The following is a 22,655-nucleotide window of genomic DNA, read 5'->3' as shown; positions in this document are numbered from 1 at the left end:
TGGCCGCACAGGTGGTATTCTTATAATTTTTTAGTTGGTTAATTAGTTGTATCTACCAAATCTTGTTGACGTGTGTGGAGGAAATATGCCCTAGAGGCAATAATAAAGTTGTTATTTTATATTTCCGTATATCATGATAAATGTTTCTTATTCATGCTAGAATTGTATTAACTGGAAACTTGATACATGTGTGGATACATAGGCAAAACACCGTGTCCCTAGTAAGCCTCTACTACAATAACTCGTTAATCAAAGATGGTTAAGTTTCCTAACCATAGACATGTGTTGTCATTTGATGAACGGGATCACATCATTAGGAGAATGATGTGATGGACAAGACCCATCCATTAGCTTAGCATAATGATCGTTCAGTTTTATTGCTATAGCTTTATTGATGTCATATACATATTCCTTTGACAATGAGATTTTGCAACTCCCGGATACCGGAGGGATGCCTTGTGTGATATCAAACATCACAACGTAACTGGGTGATTATAAAGATGCTCTATAGGTATCTCCGAAGGTGTTTGTTGAGTTGGCATAGATCGAGATTAGGATTTGTCACTCCGAGTATCGAAGAGGTATCTCTGGGCCCTCTCGGTAATGCACTGATGGAAATATTCCCTAGAGGCAATGATAAAGTTATTATTTTATTTCCTTATATCATGATAAATGTTTATTATTCATGCTAGAATTGTATTAACCAGAAACTTGATACATGTGTGAATACATAGACAAAACAAAGTGTCCCTAGTATGCCTCTACTAGACTAGCTCGTTAATCAAAGATGGTTAAGTTTCCTGACCATAGACATGTGTTCTCATTTGGTGAACGTGATCAAATCATTAGAGAATGATGTGATGGACAAGACCCATCCGTTAGCTTAGCATTATGATCGTTGAGTTTTATTGCTATTACTTTCTTCATGACTTATACATGTTCATCTCACTATGAGATTATGCAACTCCCGAATACCGGAGGAACACCTTGTGTGCTATCAAACATCACAACGTAACTGGGTGATTATAAATATGCTCTGCAGGTGTCTCTGAAGGTGTTTGTTGAGTTGGCATATATCGAGATTAGGATTTGTCACTCCGTGTATCGGAGAGGTAAGGGTGATGCTCATTGCTACCTCTTGAGCACTGCATTGGTTTTCCCTTGAAGAGGAAAGGGTGATGCAGTAAAGCAGCGTAAGTATTTCCCTCAGTTTTTGAGAACCAAGGTATCAATCCAGTAGGAGACCACGCGCGAGTCACCTCGTACCTACACAAACAAATAAGAACCTCGCAACCAATGCGATAAAGGGGTTACCAATCCCTTCATGACCACTTGCAAGAGTGAGATCTGATAGAGATGATAATAATAAGATAAATATTTTTGGTATTTTTATGATATAGATTGAAAGTAAAGGTTACAAAATAAAATAGATTGAAAACTTATATGATGGAGAATAGACCCGGGGCCATAGGTTTCACTAGTGGCTTCTCTCAAGATAGCATAAGTATTACGGTGGGTGAACAAATTACTGTCGAGCAATTGATAGAAAAGCGAATAATTATGAAAATATCTAGGCATGATCATGTATATAGGCATCACGTCTGTGACAAGTAGACCGAAACGATTCTGCATCTACTACTATTACTCCACACATCGATCGCTATCCAGCATGCATCTAGAGTATTAAGTTCATAAGAATAGAGTAACACCTTAAGCAAGATGACATGATGTAGAGGGATAAACTCATGCAATATGATGTAGACCCCATCTTTTTATCCTCAATGGCAACAATACAATACGTGTCGTTTCCCTTTCTGTCACTGGGATCGAGCACCGCAAGATTGAACACAAAGCTAAGCACTTCTCCCATTGCAAGAAAGATCAATCTAGTAGGCCAAACCAAACTGATAATTCAAGGAGACTTGCAAAGATAAACCAATCATACATAAAAGAATTCAGACAAGATTCAAATATTGTTCATAGATAGACTTGATCGTAAACCCACAATTCATCGGATCTCGACAAACACACCGCAAAAGAAGATTACATCGAATAGATCTCCAAGAGAGTCGAGGAGAACTTTGTATTGAGATCCAAAGAGAGAGAAGAAGCCATCTAGCTACTAGCTATGGACCCGAAGATCTGAAGTAAACTACTCACACATCATCAGAGGGGCCATGGAGTTGATGTAGAGGCCCTCCGTGATCGATGCCCCCTCCGGCGGAGCTCCGGAAAAGGCCCCAAGATGGGATCTCTTGGGTACAAAAGGTTGTGGCGGTGGAAATAGGGTTTCGTGGTGCTCTTTGATGTTTGCGGGGTATATGGATATATATAGGAGGAAGAAGTAGGTCGGTGGAGCAATGAGGGGCCCATGTTTGGACTCCGTTTGATATTCTTTTTCGGCGAAACACTAAAATAGGCAAAAAAACAGCAATTTGGGTTGGGCCTCCGGTTAATAGGTTAGTCCCAAAAATAATATAGAAGTGTAGAAACAAGCCCATTAACATCCAAAATAGATAATACAATAGCATGGAGCAATCAAAAATTATAGATACATTGGAGACGTATCAAGCATCCCCAAGCTTAATTCCTGCTCGTCCTCGCGTAGGTAAATGATAAAGAAAGAATTTTTGATGTGGAATGCTTCCTAACATATTTCTCAATGTAATTTTTCTTTATAGTGGCATGAATGTTCAGATCCGAAACATTCAAGATAAAATTTTAATGTTTACATAGAAATAATAATACTTCAAGCATACTAACTAAGCAATCATGTCTTCTCAAAATAACATGGCCAAAGAAAGTTATCCCTACAAAATCATATAGTCTGGCTATGCTCTATCTTCATCACACAAAATATTAAATCATGCACAACCCCGATGACAAGCCAATCAATTGTTTCATACTTTTGATATTCTCAAACTTTTTCAATCTTCATGCAATATATGAGCGTGAGCCATGGATATAGCACTATGGTGGAATAGAATGGTGGTTGTGGAGAAGACAAAAAGGAGAAGATAGTCTCACATCAACTAGGCGTATCAACAGGCTATGGAGATGCTCATTAATAGATATCAATGTGAGTGAGTAGGGATTGCCATGCAACAGATGCACTAGAGCTATAAGTGTATGAAAGCTCAACAAAAGAAACTAAGTGGGTGTGCATCCAACTTGCTTGCTCATGAAGACCTAGGGCAATTTGAGGAAGCCCATCATTGGAATATACAAGCCAAGTTCTATAATGTAAAATTCCCACTAGTTTATGAAAGTGACAACATAGGAGACTCTCTATCATGAAGATCATGGTGCTACTTTGAAGCACAAGTGTGGAAAAAGGATAGTAACATTGTCCCTTCTCTCTTTTCTCTCATTTTTTATATTTTTTTATTTGGGCCTTCTTACTTTTTTTTTCTTTTGGCCTCTTTCTCTCTTTTTTCATTTTTTTATGTTTCGTCTGGAGTCTCATCCCGACTTGTGGGGGAATCATAGTCTCCATCATCCTTTCCTCACTGGGACAATGCTCTAATAATGATCATCACACTTGTTTTTACTTACAACTCAATAATTACAACTCAATACTTAGAACAAAATATGACTCTATGTGAATGCCTCCGGCGGTGTACCGGGATAAGCAATGAATCAAGAGTGGCATGTATGGAAAATTATGAACGGTGGCTTTGCCACAAATACGATGTCAACCACATGATCATGCATGGCAATATGACAATGATGAAGCGTGTCACAATAACGGAACGGTGGAAAGTTGCATGGCAATATATCTCGGAATGGCTATGGAAATGCCATAATAGGTAGGTATCGTGGCTGTTTTGAGGAAGGTATATGGTGGGTTTATGATACTGGCGAAAGTTGCGCGGTACTAGAGAGGCTAGCAAATGTGGAAGGGTGAGGGTGCGTATAATCCATGGACTCAACATTAGTCATAAAGAACTCACATACTTATTGCAAAAATCTATTAGTTATTGAAACAAAGTATGACATGCATGCTCCTAGGGGGGTAGATTGGTAGGAAAAGACCATCGCTCATCCCCGACCGCCACTCATAAGGAAGGCAATCAATAAATAAAGCATGCTCCGACTTCATCAGATAACGGTTCACCATACGTGCATGCTACGGGAATCACAAACTACAACACAAGAATTTCTCAAATTCACAGCTACTCAACTAGCATTACTCCAATATCACCATCTCCATATCTCAAAACAATCATCAAGTATCAAACTTCTCTTAGTATTCAATGCACTTATATCAAAGTTTTTATTATGCCTAAAAGAAAATTGCCATGTTGTTCTAAAGGACTCTCAAAATAATATAAGTGAAGCATGATATATCAATTATTTCTATAAAATAAAACCACCACCGTGCTCTAAAAGATATAAGTAAAGCACTAGAGCAAAAACGATATAGCTCAAAAGATATAAGTGAAGCACATAGAGTATTCTAAAAAATTTCAATTCATGTGTGTCTATCTCAAAAGGTGTGTACAGCAAGGATGATTGTGGTAAACTAAAAAGAAAAGAATCAAATCATACAAGACGCTCCAAGCAAAACACATATCATGTGGCGAATAAAAATATAGCTCCAAGTAATTTACCGATGAACGAAGACGAAAGAGGGGATGCCTTCCGGGGCATCCCCAAGCTTAGGATTTTTGGTGTCCTTGGATTTACCTTGAGGTGCCATGGTCATCCCCAAGATTAGGCTCTTGCCACCGCTTGTTCCATAATCCATCAAATCTTTACCCAAAACTTGAAAACTTCACAACACAAAACTTAAATAGAAAATCTCGTGAGCTTCGTTAGCGAAACAAAACAAAACACCACTTCAAGGTACTATAATGAACTCATTCTTTATTTATATTTTTGTTAAACCTACTTTATTCCAACTTCTCTATGGTATATAAACTCTATTACTAGCCATAGATTCAACAAAATAAGCAAACAACACACGAAAAACAGAATCTGTCAAATACAGAAAAGTCTGTAGTAATTTGTAACTAACGCAAACTTCTGGAACCCCAAAAATTCTAAAATAAATTTCTGGACGTGAGAAATTTATCTATTAATTATCTTCAAAAAGAATTTCCTAAATAGAACTCTCCAATAAAAAATGGCAGCAATTCTCGTGAGCGCTAAAGTTTATGTTTTTTTACAGCAAGATCAAAAAGACTTTCCCCAAGTCTTCCGAACGGTTCTACTTGGCACAAACACTAGTTAAACACAAAAAACACAACCAAAACAGAGGCTAGATAAATTATTTATTACTAAACAGGAGCAAAAAGCAAGGAATAAAAATAAAATTGGGTTGCCTCCCAACAACCGTTATCGTTTAACGCCCCTAGCTAGGCATAAAAGCGAAGATAGATCTAGGTATTGCCATATTTGGTAGGAAATCCATAAGTGGCTCTCATAATAGATTCATAAGGTAATTTAATTTTCTTTATAGGGAAGTGTTCCATGCCTTTCCTTAACGGAAATTGGAATCTAATATTCCCTTCCTTCATATCAATAATCGCACCAATCGTTCTAAGGAAAGGTCTACCAAGAATAATAGGACATGAAGGATTGCAATCTATATCAAGAACAATGAAATCTACGGGCACATAATTCCTATTTGCAACAATAATAAAATCATTAATCCTTCGCATAGGTTTCTTGATAGTGGAATCCACAAGGTGCAAGTTTAAAGAACAATCATCAAATTCACGGAAACCTAGCAAATCACACAAAGTTTTTGGGATCGTGGAAACACTAGCACCAAAATCACACAAAGCATAGCATTCATGATCTTTAATTTTAATTTTTATTGTAGGTTCCCACTCATCATAAACTTTTCTAGGGATATAAACTTCCAACTCAAGTTTTTCTTCATAAGATTGCATGAAAGCATCAATGATATGTTTAGTAAAAGCTTTATTTTGACTATAAGCATGAGGAGAATTTAGCATGGATTGCAACAAGGAAATAAAATCTATCAAAGATAAATTATAATAATTAAATTCCTTGAAATCTAAGATAGTGGGTTCATTGCTATTTAAAGTTTTAACCTCTTCAATCCCACTTTTATCAATTTTTGCATCAAGATATAAAAACTCCGAATTTTTGGGACGCCTTCTAACTAAAGTTGACTCATCTCCAGTCCCATCATTATCAAGATTCATATTGCAAAACAAAGATTTAATAGGGGACACATCAATCACTTTTAGATCTTCATCCTTATTGTCATGAAAACTAGAAGAACGCGCTTTCACAAAGCAATCTTTCTTAGCACGCATCCTAGCGGTTCTTTCTTTGCACTCATCAATGGAAATTCTCATGGATTTGAGAGACTCATTGATATCATGCTTAGGTGGAACAGATCTAAGTTTCAAAGAATCAACATCAAGAGAAATTCTATCCACGTTCCTAGCCAACTCATCAATCTTATGCAATTTTTCTTCAATCAAAGCATTGAAACTCTTTTGCGAACCAATAAATTCTTTAATACTAGAATCAAAATCAGAGGGCATCTTATTATAATTTCCATAAGAATTGCTGTAGGAATTACCATAATTATTAGAGGAATTACTAGGAAACGGCCTAGGGTTAAAATTACCTCTATACGCGTTGTTACCAAAATTGTTCCTACCAAAAAAATTCACATCCATAGATTCATTATTATTCTCAATCAAAGTAGAGAAAGGCATATCATTACGATCAGTAGGAGCACTCTTATTAGCAAACAATTTCATAAGTTCATCCATCTTTCCACTCAAAACATTAATCTCTTCAATTGCATGCACTTTTTTTTACTAGTAGATCTTTCCGTGTGCCATTGAAAATAATTAACCATAATATTATCTAGGAGTTTGGTAGCTTCACCTAAAGTGATTTCCATAAAAGTGCGTCCCGCGGCCGAATCTAAAAGATTTCCGGAAGCAAAATTCAATCCGGCATAAATGTAGCGACCTGACCCGAATGGATCAAGTCTACTGTGCTCCGGTGTCATCCCTGGATCAGTAATGCTGACGCCACACAGTACATCGAAGGATTTATAGCAGAGTGGCAATCACACACTTATTACATCGTTGTCTCAAAGAGAACTTATTACAATAAATATGGCTTAAGGCCATCTAATAACGATAACAGCGGAAGGCTCGGAAGATAAATGGGTCCATCAACTCCAACGGCATCACTGAGTATAGAACCACAACCTAAAAGCACCTTACTCGTCGTCTGAAAAGTCTGCAACATGAAAGTTGCAGCCCGAAAATGGGTCAGCACATGGAATATGCTGGCAATGTAACACATAGAGAGTAATGGAATGAAACAGCTATACTATATGCATATATGGCTGGTGGAAAGCTCTATGGTTACAGTTTTGCGTAAAGCCAGTTTTTCCCTACTGCAAAGGAATAAATTTATTTAACTATCATGGTAGTTGTTAAACATCGAGAATGGTTGACAGCATTCCGATCCCAATTAAGTAATTAAAACCCAACAACATTAATTAGAAGTAACGTGATGAGATTCACATGATATTCAAGTACTAGATACTCAAGTTGTCCATAACCGGGGACACGACTAATCATGATTAGTTTGTTACACTCTGCAGAGGTTTGCGCACTTTTCCCCACAAGACTGAATCGCCTCCGTTTGGTTTCTCGCACTACAAGGTGTTTGAGAAGATGGATGACCGAGACACAGTCTTTCAGAAGCGCTAGCACCTTAGATGGATAGACCGGTACACCTACTTTCCCCTACATCTGCTAGTCTACCCTGTAAGAGTTCGCACGACTTAGTCAACTATGCCAGAGCCCATAATGGCTTGTGGCTGCACACGGAAGTTACTAGCATGAATGATCTTATGATCCCTTTGAGCCTGGGTGGCGGTCCGAAATAAAACAGGCAAGTCCTGATAGACATCAGGTGCCTCAATCCACCCAGATGTGTGTTTAAGTTGCCACCTTAGATAAACCCTTAATTATCAATCTCACATCTGTCATGGATATCACTCACCCAATCCACGTCTACTAGCATAGCATGGCATAATAAGCAAACGTAGAAGTAACTCCCAAAGGTTTGATAATAATACAGGTAATAGGTACTACCTCATCTACTTCCCATCCCACAATTTAATTAGATCCTAATCATGCAATGTGAGAGGATTGATCTAATGCAATAAAACATGGGTTGTAGAAAAGGTATGATCAAAGTGTTACTTGCCTTGCTGATGATCCGCGAGACCTAGGGTTTCGAAGTAACAAGCGGCGCAATCCGGGTGATCTATCGCAGACAAACAACAAGCACACAATAAGTACTCATCTAATGCACAGGAAAAACTCGAACAAGAGAACGAACCAGAAAGTTCAACTTAAGAACTCCGGTTGCAAAGAAAGAAAGAACCGAACAAAGAAACGGAAAACAAACGGCGGAAGAAAACAACTCGGTTCTAGCAGGTTGAAACTAGGTCAAATTTTACTGTAGCAAAGGCTTGTTCAAGTTGATTAGACGGAACGGCGGTTTCGAGACGAAACTCCAGGCGCTTGAATCACCTGATTCTGATAAACGAGCGGGAAGAAAGACTAGAACGAAGATCGGATCTGAGATCACGATCGCGGAATAAATCCAACGAAAAGAAAGAGACGAACGGTTAAACGAACGGGCGTCGTTAACCGGGAAAAATCGGTGATCACGTTCGTTGAGACGAACGGTCCGAAAGAAGAATGAAAATCGATCTAGGGTTTCGGAAGAAATCCGAAACAAAGCCGAAAGAAAAACCGGAAGAAAAAAAAAGAGAAGAACCGGAACGGTTTTCTAGAAGAAAAACCAAACCGAGGAAAAGAAGAGGCGGCGCGGCTACCTCGGGAGGCTGGGCTCCGGGCGGGGCTTAGGGCGGCGGCGGCGGCTTAAGGCGGCGGCGGCACAAGGAGGAGAGGGGCGGCGGGCTTGGGTGGTGGAGGAAAAGAGAGGGGGGGTGAGTATATATACTAGGAGGGGGGGTGTGACTTGGCCAAGGGGCAAAGGGGGGGGGGGGCGGCGGCCTAGAGTCCCGCTGGGACTCGGCTTCGCGCGAGGGGTTGGGGGCGTTGGCGGCTGGCTGGCCTTGGCCCGGCTGGCCTGGCGCACGGGAGCTGCTCCTTTTTTTTAAATCGGTTTCGCGCACAGAAAAACAAAAGAAAAACTATCTAAACGAACTCCGAAAAATCTAAAGTAAATTTTCCCCGACTCCTAAAAAATGAGTCGAACAAAATGAACTTTTCTCCGGGCCTAAAATGCAATTTTTTTGAAAACGCGCATTTTTCCCTATCCAAAAATTAAAAGCAAAAGAACTCTGGCAAAACCAAAACTTGACTTATTCATTAAATCTTCATTTTTCCTAACTTTTGGGAAAGTCATATTATTCCCTCTCTCATTTTTTTGATATTGGAAAAATAATTGAAGATGAAATAAATAAATCAAATGATCCTCTTTTCAAATTTGAGAAAACTCTCAAATATGAAAATAACGAAATCTCCAACTCTCTCCGAAGGTCCTTGAGTTGCGTGAAATTTCTAGGATCGACCAAAATGCAAGAAAATATGCTATGCATGATGATCTAGTGTATAACATTCCAAATTGCAAATTTGGGATGTTACAAACCTACCCCCTTAAAATGAATCTCGCCCTCGAGATTCGGGTTGGCTAGAAAATAGGTGAGGGTGGTCCTTGAGCAAATCTTCTTCTCTTTCCCAGGTGGCTTCATCCTCTGAGTGGTGGTTCCACTGAACTTTGCAAAACTTGATAACCTTGCTGCGGGTGACTCTACTGGCATAATCAAGAATCTTGACTGGCTTCTCCTCATATGTTAAGTCATCCTCCAACTGAATCGCTTCAAGCGGTACTGCATCTCTTAGCGGTACCTCCGCCACCTCGGCATGATATTTCTTCAGCTGAGAAACATGGAATACATCATGAACTCCTGACAGTTCCTCTGGTAATTCCAACTTATAAGCGACTTCTCCCATACGTTGCAAGATCTTGTACGGTCCAACGAAGCGCGGTGCTAATTTTCCCTTAACTCCAAAGCGCTTAACTCCTCGAAGTGGGGATACTCGAAGGTAAACTCTGTCTCCAGTTTCGTAAACTGTCTCCTTGCATTTTGAATTTGCGTAGCTCTTCTGCCTGGACTGGGCTACCTTGAGCTTATCGCGAATCAACTTAACTTTCCGTTCAGACTCCTTAATGAAATCTGGTCCAAAGAATTGACGGTCTCCAACTTCGTCCCATGACAACGGTGTCCTGCACCTCCTTCCGTATAAAGCTTCGAAAGGTGCCATCTTCAAACTGGTTTGGTAACTATTGTTATAAGAAAACTCCGCATACGGCAAGTTATCGTCCCAGCTAGATCCATAATCTAGTGCACAAACTCTCAGCATATCTTCCAAAATCTGATTGACTCTCTCGGTCTGTCCACCTGTCTGCGGATGAAAAGCTGTGCTGAACTCTAGTCTGGTTCCTAAAGTTTCATGCAACTGATTCCAAAATTTTGAGGTAAATTGAGTTCCTCTATCTGATACGATACTCCTCGGAACTCCATGCAAACAAATGATCCTAGTCATGTATATCTTTGCCAACTTAGCACTGGTGTAAGTGGTCTTAACTGGAATGAAATGTGCTACCTTTGTCAAACGATCAACTACTACCCATATCGAGTCAGAGCCTGCTTTCGTCCTGGGTAGTCCTGTGATAAAATCCATGCCTATCTTATCCCACTTCCATTCGGGTATCGGCAATGGTTGTAACAATCCTGCTGGCTTCTGATGCTCTGCCTTTACTCTCTGACAAACGTCACAAACTGCTACATATGCTGCAATATCCTTCTTCATTCCGGTCCACCAGAATGTTTCCTTCAAATCCAAATACATCTTGGTATTCCCTGGGTGAATCGAATACGGTGAATCATGTGCCTCGTGCAAAATCAACTTCCTAATCTCCGGGTCATTGGGCACATAAACACGGTCCTCAAACCATAAGGTATCGTGCTCATCCTCACGAAATCCCTTTGCTTTTCCTTCGCTCAATTTCTCTTTTATAGCAGCAATCTCCTTGTCAGATTTCTGAGCTTCTCTGATCTTATCCATCAATGTTGACTGAATCTCCAATGTTGCTACATAGCCTCTCGAAACTATTTCCAAACATAGCTCACGAAGGTTTTCTGCTAACTCCTTTGGTACTTCTCCCGTCACTAGGGTGTTGACATGACTCTTACGGCTCAATGTGTCAGCTACTACATTAGCTTTTCCGGGATGGTAATGCAATCTCATGTCATAATCCTTGATGAGCTCCAACCATCTCCTTTGTCTGAGGTTCAACTCCTTCTGCGTGAAAATGTACCTAAAACTCTTGTGATCCGTGTACACCTCACAATGATTTCAAATGAGGAAATGTCTCCATGTTTTCAATGCATGCACTACGACTGCTAACTCCAAATCATGCGTGGCATAATTCAACTCATGAGGCTTCAGTTGCCGTGAAGCATACGAAACAACTCTTCCTTCCTGCATAAGCACTGCTCCAAGTCCTCGACGTGAAGCGTCGCAATACACCTCATAATCCTTGGTCTGATCTGGCAAAATCAATACTGGTGAGGTAACCAAGCGTTTCTTCACTTCCTGGAAACTAGCCTCACATTCCTCAGTCCAATTGAACTTAGTATCCTTCTTCAACAATTCAGTCATAGGCTTTGCAATCTTTGAAAAGTTCTCAATGAACCTCCGGTAGTATCCTGCGAGTCCAAGAAAACTCCGGATCTCTCCAACTGTCGTTGGTGATTCCCATTCGGTTACGGTCTCAACCTTAGTGGGGTCAACTGCTATACCTTCTCCGGATATAACGTGTCCGAGGAATCCAACTTCCTTCAACCAAAACTCACATTTGCTGAATTTGGCGTATAACTGATGTTCCCTTAGTTTCTCCAAAACCAAACGCAAATGTTCCTTATGCTCCTCTTCATTCTTTGAATAAACCAGGATGTCATCAATGAACACTACGCCAAACTTATCCAAAAACTCCATAAACACTTTGTTCATCAGGTTCATAAAATAGGCAGGTGCGTTAGTCAATCCAAATGACATAACGGTATACTCATACAGTCCATATCTTGTGGTGAATGCCGTCTTAGGTATGTCCTGCTCTCGAATCTTCAATTGGTGGTACCCTGATCGCAAATCGATCTTGGAAAACACTTTAGCTCCTTGCAAACGATCAAACAGATCATTAATCATTGGCAGTGGATACTTATTCTTGATGGTTACTTCATTCAATCCTCGATAATCAACAACCATCCTTAATGATCCATCCTTCTTTTCCACTAGAAGTACGGGTGATCCCCAAGGCGAAGAACTTGGGCGAATGTAACCTTTATCCAATAACTCCTTAATATGATTCTTAATTTCCACCAAATCCTTTGCTGGCATCCGGTACGGTTGCTTCGATATTGGGCCTGTACCTGGCAATAACTCAATCAAAAACTCAATGTCTCTATCCGGTGGCATGCCTGGCAATTCCTCAGGAAATACATTAGGAAAATCCTTCACCACTGGTACTTCTTCTTGCACAACTCCTGTTAGGCAGTTTACTTGTGTCCTGTTTGGCACATGCCGGGATACATACTTGATCCTTCTTCCTTCTGGTGTGGTAAGCAAAATTGTCTTACTGGCGCAATCGATGTTTCCTCCATACATCGACAGCCAATCCATACCAAGAATCACATCCAGACCTTGGGACTCCAGAATAATTAAATCCGTTGGGAAAACATGCCTTCCTATACTTAATGGCACTTGGAAACATCCTTGTCTGGCCATGTACTCTGCTCCTGGCGAGCTTACTAGCATAGGCATTTTAAGAATCCTAGTGGGAAGACTATACTTTTCCACAAATCCACTTGATATGTATGAATGCGATGCACCAGTATCAAAAAGAACGAGTGTGGTAAATGTCTTAACCAAAAACTTACCGATTACTGCATCAGGCTGATCTTCAACCTCCTCCACATTAACGTGGTTCACCTGTCCCCTATTGAAAGGGTTCGGCTTCTTCCTAGAGCTTCCATTGCCATTTCCATTCTGGCCTTCGGGACATTCATTGGCATAATGTCCGGTCTTGGAACACTTGAAACAAGTGACTTGACTCAGATCTCTCTTGGTTGGGGTCGATGGGGTGGTACGGTTCTGGCCGTTGCTTCCTCCATTCCCATTACCATTCTTGTGGCCATTATGGTTGTGCGAACTACCTCCTCCATGGGTATGCTGAAACTGAAATCCCGGTTTAGGGGTAAAACGGGGCTTCTACTGGGCTCCAGAGTTAAACTTCCCCTGTCCATACTTCCTCTTATGGTTCTCAATCTGTTGTTGCTTTCCTTCAATCATGATGGCACGATCTACCAACTCCTGGTAGTTGTTGAAACTTGCTACCATCAACTGCATGCTTAGTTCATCATTCAGTCCTTCCAGAAACTTCTCCTGCTTAGCTGCATCCGTAGCAACGTCATCTGGAGCATAACGTGCTAACTTGCTGAAATCGTCAATGTACTGGCCAACTGTCCTTCCTCCTTGGCGTAAGTTGCGAAACTCACGCTTCTTCATGGCCATAGCTCCTGCTGAAACATGGGCAGTACGAAAAGCCTGCTGAAACTGGTCCCATGTGACAGTGTCAACTGGGTAAGTGGCTGTGAAATTCTCCCACCATGCTGCCGCGGGTCCGTCAAGCTGATGTGCGGCAAACTTCACTTTCTCACCATCTGTGCATCCTGCAGTGGTCAACTCCCTTCCTATCTTGCGGAGCCAATCGTCTGCTACTATTGGCTCGGTGCTACTGGAAAACACCGGCGGATTCAGCCTAAGGAAACGGGCTAAGTGGTCAACAGGTGGTGGTGCTGGTGGTGGTGGGTTGTTGTTGTTGTTGTTCTGCTGGTTCTGGACTAACATCTGCATCAATTGATTCTGATGCTGGATCAACTGAGTGAGCTCCGGTGGGAATCCATTGTCACGTCTCGGAGGCATCTGAGGGTTTAGAAAAGACGAGAATTAAGAATAGAGTGAGGTCTAAAGAGAAAAACACTACCCCAATGCGCATGAGCAAATGCACACAAAATCACTTCATTCAATCAAACAAGGGCTTACAATCGGTCTAAAACTATCGCAAAAGTGCTCGACTATGATGTTTACATGGGGGAATACTACTACTATCTGGTGGTCATCTAGAAATTTGAACCGGTGGAAGACTCCATGATATCTGCTCCAACTTCGTCTTCAAAGTCGGGTTCACTTGGATCCAAATCGGTGTCGTCGATGATGATGTAGTTGTCCGGACATGCGACGTACTCGTCTTCCTCCTTGGATGCTAACTTCCTCTTGAGTTCTTCAATCTCCTGCTTAAGATCGCCATTGTGTCTTGCTAGAGCTACGATCTCGTCCATGTAGTCCTTGCGTGTAGACTTCAGTTCTCCTTCTAGCTCGATGATCCTTGCCTTTGCATTCTTCAACTCTATCATATCATTGCATATCTGGTTCTCGTGGCGTCGAATGTGCTGGTTTAACTCCTGGATGAAAGATGCAATGGATCTATCCTTCTTGGTGCTGACTAACTCCCATTGTTCATCTCGGCGTCCGCAAATCTAGTAGATAGTGTCCTTGAGGTCTTCTTGATAAACTTCTCCAATGCGTCCCATGGTGATATGATCTGCCATGCTCCTTCCCAGACTCCAGGTTGGTGCATTGAAAACACTATCTATGGGCTTCGTGATTGGCGCGAATGTCCTTCCCGGAACGTGAGCTTGAATCTTCCAGCGCTCCTCTTCAGGCAGAGTGGCGTTGAAGGTTCCCGTGAAGCTTGGTAATCCAATGTTCAGGTACTTGGTGACTTCCTTCAGGTGAAATCCAAATGGTGTGCCTTCATCCGGTTGAGCATACTTAATCTTCGCGTTCGTCATCCTAAAAGAGTAGAAAAGATGAGGAGTTAGAAAATGAGAAGAGAATGGTGATCTATGGCTTTAACTTAGTGGTCGTGTCCTATAGTCAGCGTGTGCTCTGATACCATCTCTGTAGCGACCCGACCCGAATGGATCAAGTCTACTGTGCTCCGGTGTCATCCCTGGATCAGTAATGCTGACACCACATAGTACATCGAAGGATTTATAGCAGAGTGGCAATCACACACTTATTACATCGTTATCTCAAAGAGAACTTATTACAATAAATATGGCTTAAGGCCATCTAATAACGATAACAGCGGAAGGCTCGGAAGATAAATGGGTCCATCAACTCCAACGGCATCACTGAGTATAGAACCACAACCTAAAAGCACCTTACTCGTCGTCTGAAAAGTTTGCAACATGAAAGTTGCAGCCCGAAAACGGGTCAGCACATGGAATATGCTGGCAATGTAACACATAGAGAGTAATGGAATGAAACAGCTATACTATATGCATATATGGCTGGTGGAAAGCTCTATGGTTATAGTTTTGCGTAAAGCCAGTTTTTCCCTACTGCAAAGGAATAAATTTATTTAACTATCATGGTAGTTGTTAAACATCGAGAATGGTTGACAGCATTCCGATCCCAATTAAGTAATTAAACCCAACAACATTAATTAGAAGTAACGTGATGAGATTCACATGATATTCAAGTACTAGATACTCAAGTTGTCCATAACCGGGGACACGACTAATCATGATTAGTTTGTTACACTCTGCAGAGGTTTGCGCACTTTTCCCCACAAGACTCGATCGCCTCCGTTTGGTTTCTCGCACTACAAGGTGTTTGAGAAGACGTATGACCGAGACACAGTCTTTCAGAAGCGCTAGCACCTTACGATGGATAGACCGGTACACCTACTTTCCCCTACATCTACTAGTCTACCCTGTAAGAGTTCGCACGACTTAGTCAACTATGCCAGAGCCCATAATGGCTTGTGGCTGCACACGGAAGTTACTAGCATGAATGATCTTATGATCCCTTTGAGCCTGGGTGGCGGTCCGAAATAAAAACAGGCAAGTCCTGATAGACATCAGGTGCCTCAATCCACCCAGATGTGTGTTTAAGTTGCCACCTTAGATAAACCCTTAATTATCAATCTCACATCTGTCATGGATATCACTCACCCAATCCACGTCTACTAGCATAGCATGGCATAATAAGCAAACGTAGAAGTAACTCCCAAAGGTTTGATAATAATACAGGTAATAGGTACTACCTCATCTACTTCCCATCCCACAATTTAATTAGATCCTAATCATGCAATGTGAGAGGATTGATCTAATGCAATAAAACATGGGTTGTAGAAAAGGTATGATCAAAGTGTTACTTGCCTTGCTGATAATCCGCGAGACCTAGGGTTTTGAAGTAACAAGCGGCGCAATCCGGGTGATCTATCGCAGACAAACAACAAGCACACAATAAGTACTCATCTAATGCACAGGTAAAACTCGAACAAGAGAATGAACCAGAAATTTTAACTTAAGAACTCCGGTTGCAAAGAAAGAAAGAACCGAACAGACGACGGAAAAACAAACGGCGGAAGAAAACAACTCGGTTCTAGCAAGTTGAAACTAGGTCAAATTTTAATGTAGCAAAGGCTTGTTCAAGTTGATTAGATGGAATGGCGGTTTCGAGACGATACTCCAGGCACTTGAATCACCTGATTCCGATAAACGAGCGGGAAGAAAGACTAGAACGAAGATCGGATCTGAGATCGCGATCGTGGAATAAATCCGACGAAAAGAAAGAGATGAACGGTTAAACGAACGGGCGTCGTTAACCGGGAAAAATCGGTGATCACGTTTGTTGAGACGAACGGTCCGAAAGAAGAATGAAAACCGATCTAGGGTTTCGGAAGAAAACCGAAACAAAACCGGAAGAAAAACCGGAAGAAAAAAGAGAAGAACCGGAACGGTTTTCTAGAAGAAAAACCGAACCGAGGAAAAGAAGAGGCGGCACGGCTACCTCGGGAGGTGGGGCTCCGGGCGGCGGCGACGGCTTAAGGCGGCGGCGGCTTGGGGCTTGAGGTGGTGTGGGGAGAGGGGGGGTGAGTATATATACTAGGAGGGGGGTGTGACTTGGCCAAGGGGCAAAAAAGGGGGGGGGCGGCCTAGAGTCCCGCTGGGACTCGGCTTCGCGCGAGGGGCTGGGGGCGGTGGCGGCTGGCTGGGCCTTGGCCCGGCTGGCCTGGCGCGCGGGAGCTGCTCCTTTTTTTTAGTCGGTTTCGCGCGCAGAAAACAAAAGAAAAACTATCTAAACGAACTCCGAAAAATCTAAAGTAAATTTTCCCCGACTCCTAAAAATGAGTCGAACAAAATGAACTTTTCTCCGGGCCTAAAATGCAATTTTTTGAAAACGCGCATTTTTCCCTATCCAAATAAAAGCAAACAAAACTCCGGCAAAACCAAAACTTGACTTATTCATTAAATCTTCATTTTTCCTAACTTTGGGAAAGTCATATTATTCCCTCTCTCATTTTTTTGATATTGGAAAAATAATTGAAGATGAAATAAATAAATCAAATGATCCTCTTTTCAAATTTGAGAAAACTCTCAAATATGAAAATAACGAAATCTCCAACTCTCTCCGAAGGTCCTTGAGTTGCGTGAAATTTCTAGGATCGACCAAAATGCAAGAAAATATGCTATGCATGATGATCTAGTGTATAACATTCCAAATTGCAAATTTGGGATGTTACAATAAATTTTTTGTATAATCATCCATAAATTCAAACCATGTGTAGGGCAATTACGTATCATTAATTTCATCCTCTCCCAAGCTTGTGCAACATGTTCATGATCAAGTTGCTTAAAATTCATAATATCATTTCTAAGAGAGATTATCTTAGCGGGAGGAAAATACTTAGAGATAAAATCATCTTTGCACTTATTCCATGAATCTATACTATTTTTAGGGAAATACGAAAACCAAGCTTTAGCACGATCTCTAAGCGAAAACGGAAATATCTTAAGTTTAACAATATCATTATCCACATCTTTCTTCTTTTGCATATCACACAAATCAACAAAGTTGTTTAGATGGGTAGTGGCATCTTCACTAGGAAGGCAAGAAAACGGATCTTTCATGACAAGATTCAGCAAGGCAGTATTAATTTCATAAGAATCAGCATCGGTAAGAGGAGCAATCAGAGTGCTAATAAAATCATTATTGTTGGTATTGGCAAAGTCACACAATTTAGTATTATCTTGAGCCATCGTGACAAGCAAGCAATCCAACACACAAGCAAACAAGCAAAGAAGCAAAAGAGGCAAATTGAAAAAGACAAGGGGAACGAAAAAAGAGGGCGAATAAAATGACAAGGGTGAAGTGGGGGAGAGGAAAACGAGAGGCAAATGGCAAATAATGTAATACGAAGGATAAGAGTTGTGATGGGTACTTGGTATGTCTTGACTTGGCGTAGATCTCCCCGGCAACGGCGCCAGAAATCCTTCTTGCTACCTCTTGAACACTGTGTTGGTTTTCCTTTCAAGAGGAAAGGGTGATGCAGTAAAGCAGCGTAAGTATTTCCCTCAGTTTTTTAGAACTAAGGTATCAATCCCGTAGGAGACCACGCGCGATTCACCTTGTACCTAAACAAACAAATAAGAACCTCGCAACCAACACGATAAAGGGGTTGTCAATCCCTTCACGGCCACTTGCAAAAGTGAGATCTGATAAAGATAATAAGATAAATATTTTTTGGTATTTTTGTTGTATAGATTGGAAAATAAAGATTGCAAAATAAAAGGCGGCAGAAATAGCAAGTAGATAGGAAAATAATAAGATAAATATTTTTGGTATTTTTATGATAGAGATTGAAAGTAAAGATTGCAAAATAAAATAGATTGAAAACTTATATGATGGAGAATAGACCCGGGGGCCGTAGGTTTCACTAGTGGCTTCTCTCAAGATAGCATAAGTATTACGGTGGGTGAACAAATTACTGTCGAGCAATTGATAGAAAAGCGAATAATTATGAGAATATCTAGGCATGATCATGTATATAGGCATCATGTCTGTGACAAGTAGACCGAAACAATTCTGCATCTACTACTATTACTCCACACATCGACCGCTATCCAGCATGCATCTAGAGTATTAAGTTCATAAGAACTAAGTAATGCCTTAAGCAAGATGACATGATGTAGAGGGATTAACTCATGCAATATGATGTAAACCCCATCTTTTTATCCTCGATGGCAACAATACAATACGTATCGTTTCCCTTTCTGTCACTGGGATCGAGCACCGCAAGATTGAACCCAAAGCTAAGCACTTCTCCCATTGCAAGAAAGATCAATATAGTAGGCCAAACCAAACTGATAATTTGAAGAGACTTGCAAAGATAAACCAATCATACATAAAAGAATTCAGAGAATATTCAAATATTTTTCATAGATAGACTTGATCATAAACCCACAATTCATCGGATCTCAACAAACACACCGCAAAAGAAGATCACATCGAATAGATCTCCAAGAGAATCAAAGAGAACTTTGTATTGAGATCCAAAGAGAGAGAAGAAGCCATCTAGATACTAGCTATGACCTGAAATTCTGAAGTAAACTACTCACACATCATCGGAGGCGCCATGGAGTTGATGTAGAGGCCCTCCGTGATCAATGCCCCCTCCGGCGGAGCTCCAGAAAAGGCCCCAAGATGGGATCTCTTGGGTACAGAAGGTTGCGGCGGTGGAAATAGGGTTTCGTGGTGCTCCTGGATGTTTGCGGGGTATATGGATATATATATAGGAGGAAGAAGTAGGTCGATGGAGCAACGAGAGGCCCACGTTTGGACTCCGTTTGATATTCCTTTTCGGCAAAACACTAAAATAGGCAAAAATAGCAATTTGGGTTGGGCCTCCGGTTAATAGGTTAGTCCCAAAAATAATATAAAAGTGTAAAAATAAGCCCATTAACATCCCAAATAGATAATATAATAGCATGGAGCAATCAAAAATTATAGATATGTTGGAGACGTATCACTCATCACTATAAGCCTTGCAAGCAATGTGACTAATGAGTTAGTTGCGGGATGATGCATTATGGAACGAGTAAAGAGACTTGCCGGTAACGAGATTGAACTAGGTATGATGATACCGACGATCGAATCTCAGGCAAGTAACATACTGATGACAAAGGGAACAACGTATGTTGTTATGCGGTTTGACCGATCAAGTTCTTCGTAGAATATGTAGGAGCCAATATGAGCATCCAGGTTCCGCTATTGGTTATTGACCGTACATGTGTCTCGGCCATGTATACATAGTTCTCGAACCCGTAGGGTCCGCACGCTTAACGTTCGATGACGATTTGTATTATGAGTTATGTGATCTGATGACCTAAGATTGTTCGGAGTCCCGGATGAGATCACGGACATGACGAGGAGTCTCGAAATGCTCGATACATAAAGATTGATATATTGGACGATGTTATTCGGACACCGGATGAGTTTCGAGAGGTACCGGGTAATTATCGGAGTGCCGAAGGGTTATCGGAACCCCTCGGGGGAACTAATGGGCCTTGATGGGCCTTAGTGGGAAGAGAGGAAGGGCCACAAGGGGCTGGCCGTGTTCCCCCCTTGGGTCCAAATTGGACTAGGGGAAGGGGGTGGTGCCCCCCTTTCCTTCCCTTTCCCCTCTTCCTTCCCTCTTCCCCTTTTCCTCTAGGTGGAATCCTTGTCGGTGTAAAAAAGTAGGGGCCTTTCTATACCCCTTTACTTGTGCATGGGTAGTCGTAGCCGCACTTGCAGCCGGGCTTGGCATGGAAGAAGAAGGAAAGTTACAAGGCTGCAGAGGCAACACTCAAGCCAGAAGCATAAAGAGCAAAGGGATAAGATGGGCTTCCCCCGGCAAGAGCCTTGCCGGGGGCAACTTCCGAAGACCAGCAAGGCCACCACCCTTGAGCCTGATGTAACACCCACAATGCGGCTATATCTCCCATGTGTCGGGGCACGACTTAGAGGCATAGCCGCATGGTAGGCTTGTCGCAAGAGGGGTAATCTTCACACATCCCATGTACTGAATAAGAAAGGGGTAAAGAGTTGGCTTACAATCGCCACTTCACACAAATACAAGTTAAACATACATCATCCAGAATACAAACAAGGTCCGACTATGGAACCAAATTAAAAGGAGACAACCCCAAATTCTTGATCCCCGATCGTCCCAACTGGGCTCCACTACTGATCAACAGGAAACGAAACAAAACAATGACTAAGATCTTCATCGAGCTCCCACTTGAGCGTGGTTGCACCACCTGCACTAGTATCATCGGCACCTGCAACTGTTTGGAAGTATCCGTGAGTCACGAGGACTCAGCAATCTCACACCCACGAGATCAAGACTATTTAAGCTTATGGGTAGGAAAAGGTAGTGAGGTGGAGCTGCAGCAAGCACTAAGCATATATGGTGGCTAACATACGCAAATAAGAGCGACAAGAGAAGCAACACAACGATCAAGAAGCTAGAAGTGTCGGATTTCGGGTTCCGGCAGACCCTTGAGGTTTGAACACTGGGGTGCACACGGAGATTTCGCCTCCTACCTACCTGCGCCCCTCCGCCTAGCTAAGATCTGAGCTATGGAAAGAATAACACGAGGGACACAAGGTTTATACTGGTTCGGGCCACCGTTGTGGTGTAATACCCTACTCCAGTGTGTGGTGTGGTGGATTGCCTCTTGGGCTGACGATGATGAACAATACAAGGAAGAACAGCCTCGCGAGGGTCTGTTCTTGGCTGGGGGGATGAACCGCTGGGAGGAGTTCAGCCACCCTTCTCTCTCTCTCTCCCTCTCCCTTCGTGGGTGGCTGGTCCTATTTATAGAGACCCTGGTCCTCTTCCCAAATATCGAGCGGGAAGGGAGCCAACAATGGCGGGCTAATTTGAAAGGGGACAGCTAGTACCAGCTATCCTGACAAAAGTAGTCTTCGCCTGCACAAAGCTCTGGTGGTGACGCCGTCTTGGGCTCCACGATGACCTCCATCTTGCAGTCCTCCTGGTCTTGGTCTTGTTGCACCGAAATGGCAACCTTTGCCTGATGCCTCGGTACTCTGCGGCTGCGCTTGCCCCCTTTGCACCAAGGGGGAAAGGAGGACACTGCGCGGGTTGGCACCCGCCTAGCGCCCTTGGTCGTCATGGCTTGCGTCACAGGCACCTCATGAGGTACCCCGCCTTGATCTCTCTGCCTCCTCGCGAGCCAGCCTGACGAGGCCGTTCCTGAGGAAGCTCCGTGTCGTCCGCCCCACGAGGCTTGGCCCCTCGCGAGGGTCTCGGGTCTGTGTTGATGAAGATGGGCCGTGCTGGGCCCCCCTTTGAGCCTCGCCGCAGGCCGCATGCAGGCAAGTCTGGGGACCCCCATCCCCAGAACGCCGACAGTAGCCCCCGGGCCCAAGGCGTGCCCAGGCTTGGCCGTGCAGGGGGGCGAAAGGGCAAGAGCGAAGCACCACGGGCCCTAACAGCCTGCGGTCTTGGGCGCCGCGTGGCGGTTGATTGGACGTGGGCGTCTCCACTTCCCCATGGCGCCTCGGCAACTGCACGGATTGGACAAGTCCCTGCATGCAAAGCGGGTCATAATTACCTGCGATCGCGGGGGCCGTCGGTTGGCCCTCGCCAGCTATAAGTACGGATCGGCGCGCGCCCTT

Source organism: Triticum urartu, chromosome 7 (assembly GCF_003073215.2).
Source record: "Triticum urartu cultivar G1812 chromosome 7, Tu2.1, whole genome shotgun sequence".
NCBI lineage: Eukaryota > Viridiplantae > Streptophyta > Magnoliopsida > Poales > Poaceae > Triticum > Triticum urartu.
The sequence above is the reverse complement of the archived record's forward strand: the minus strand, read 5'-3'. Positions refer to the sequence as shown.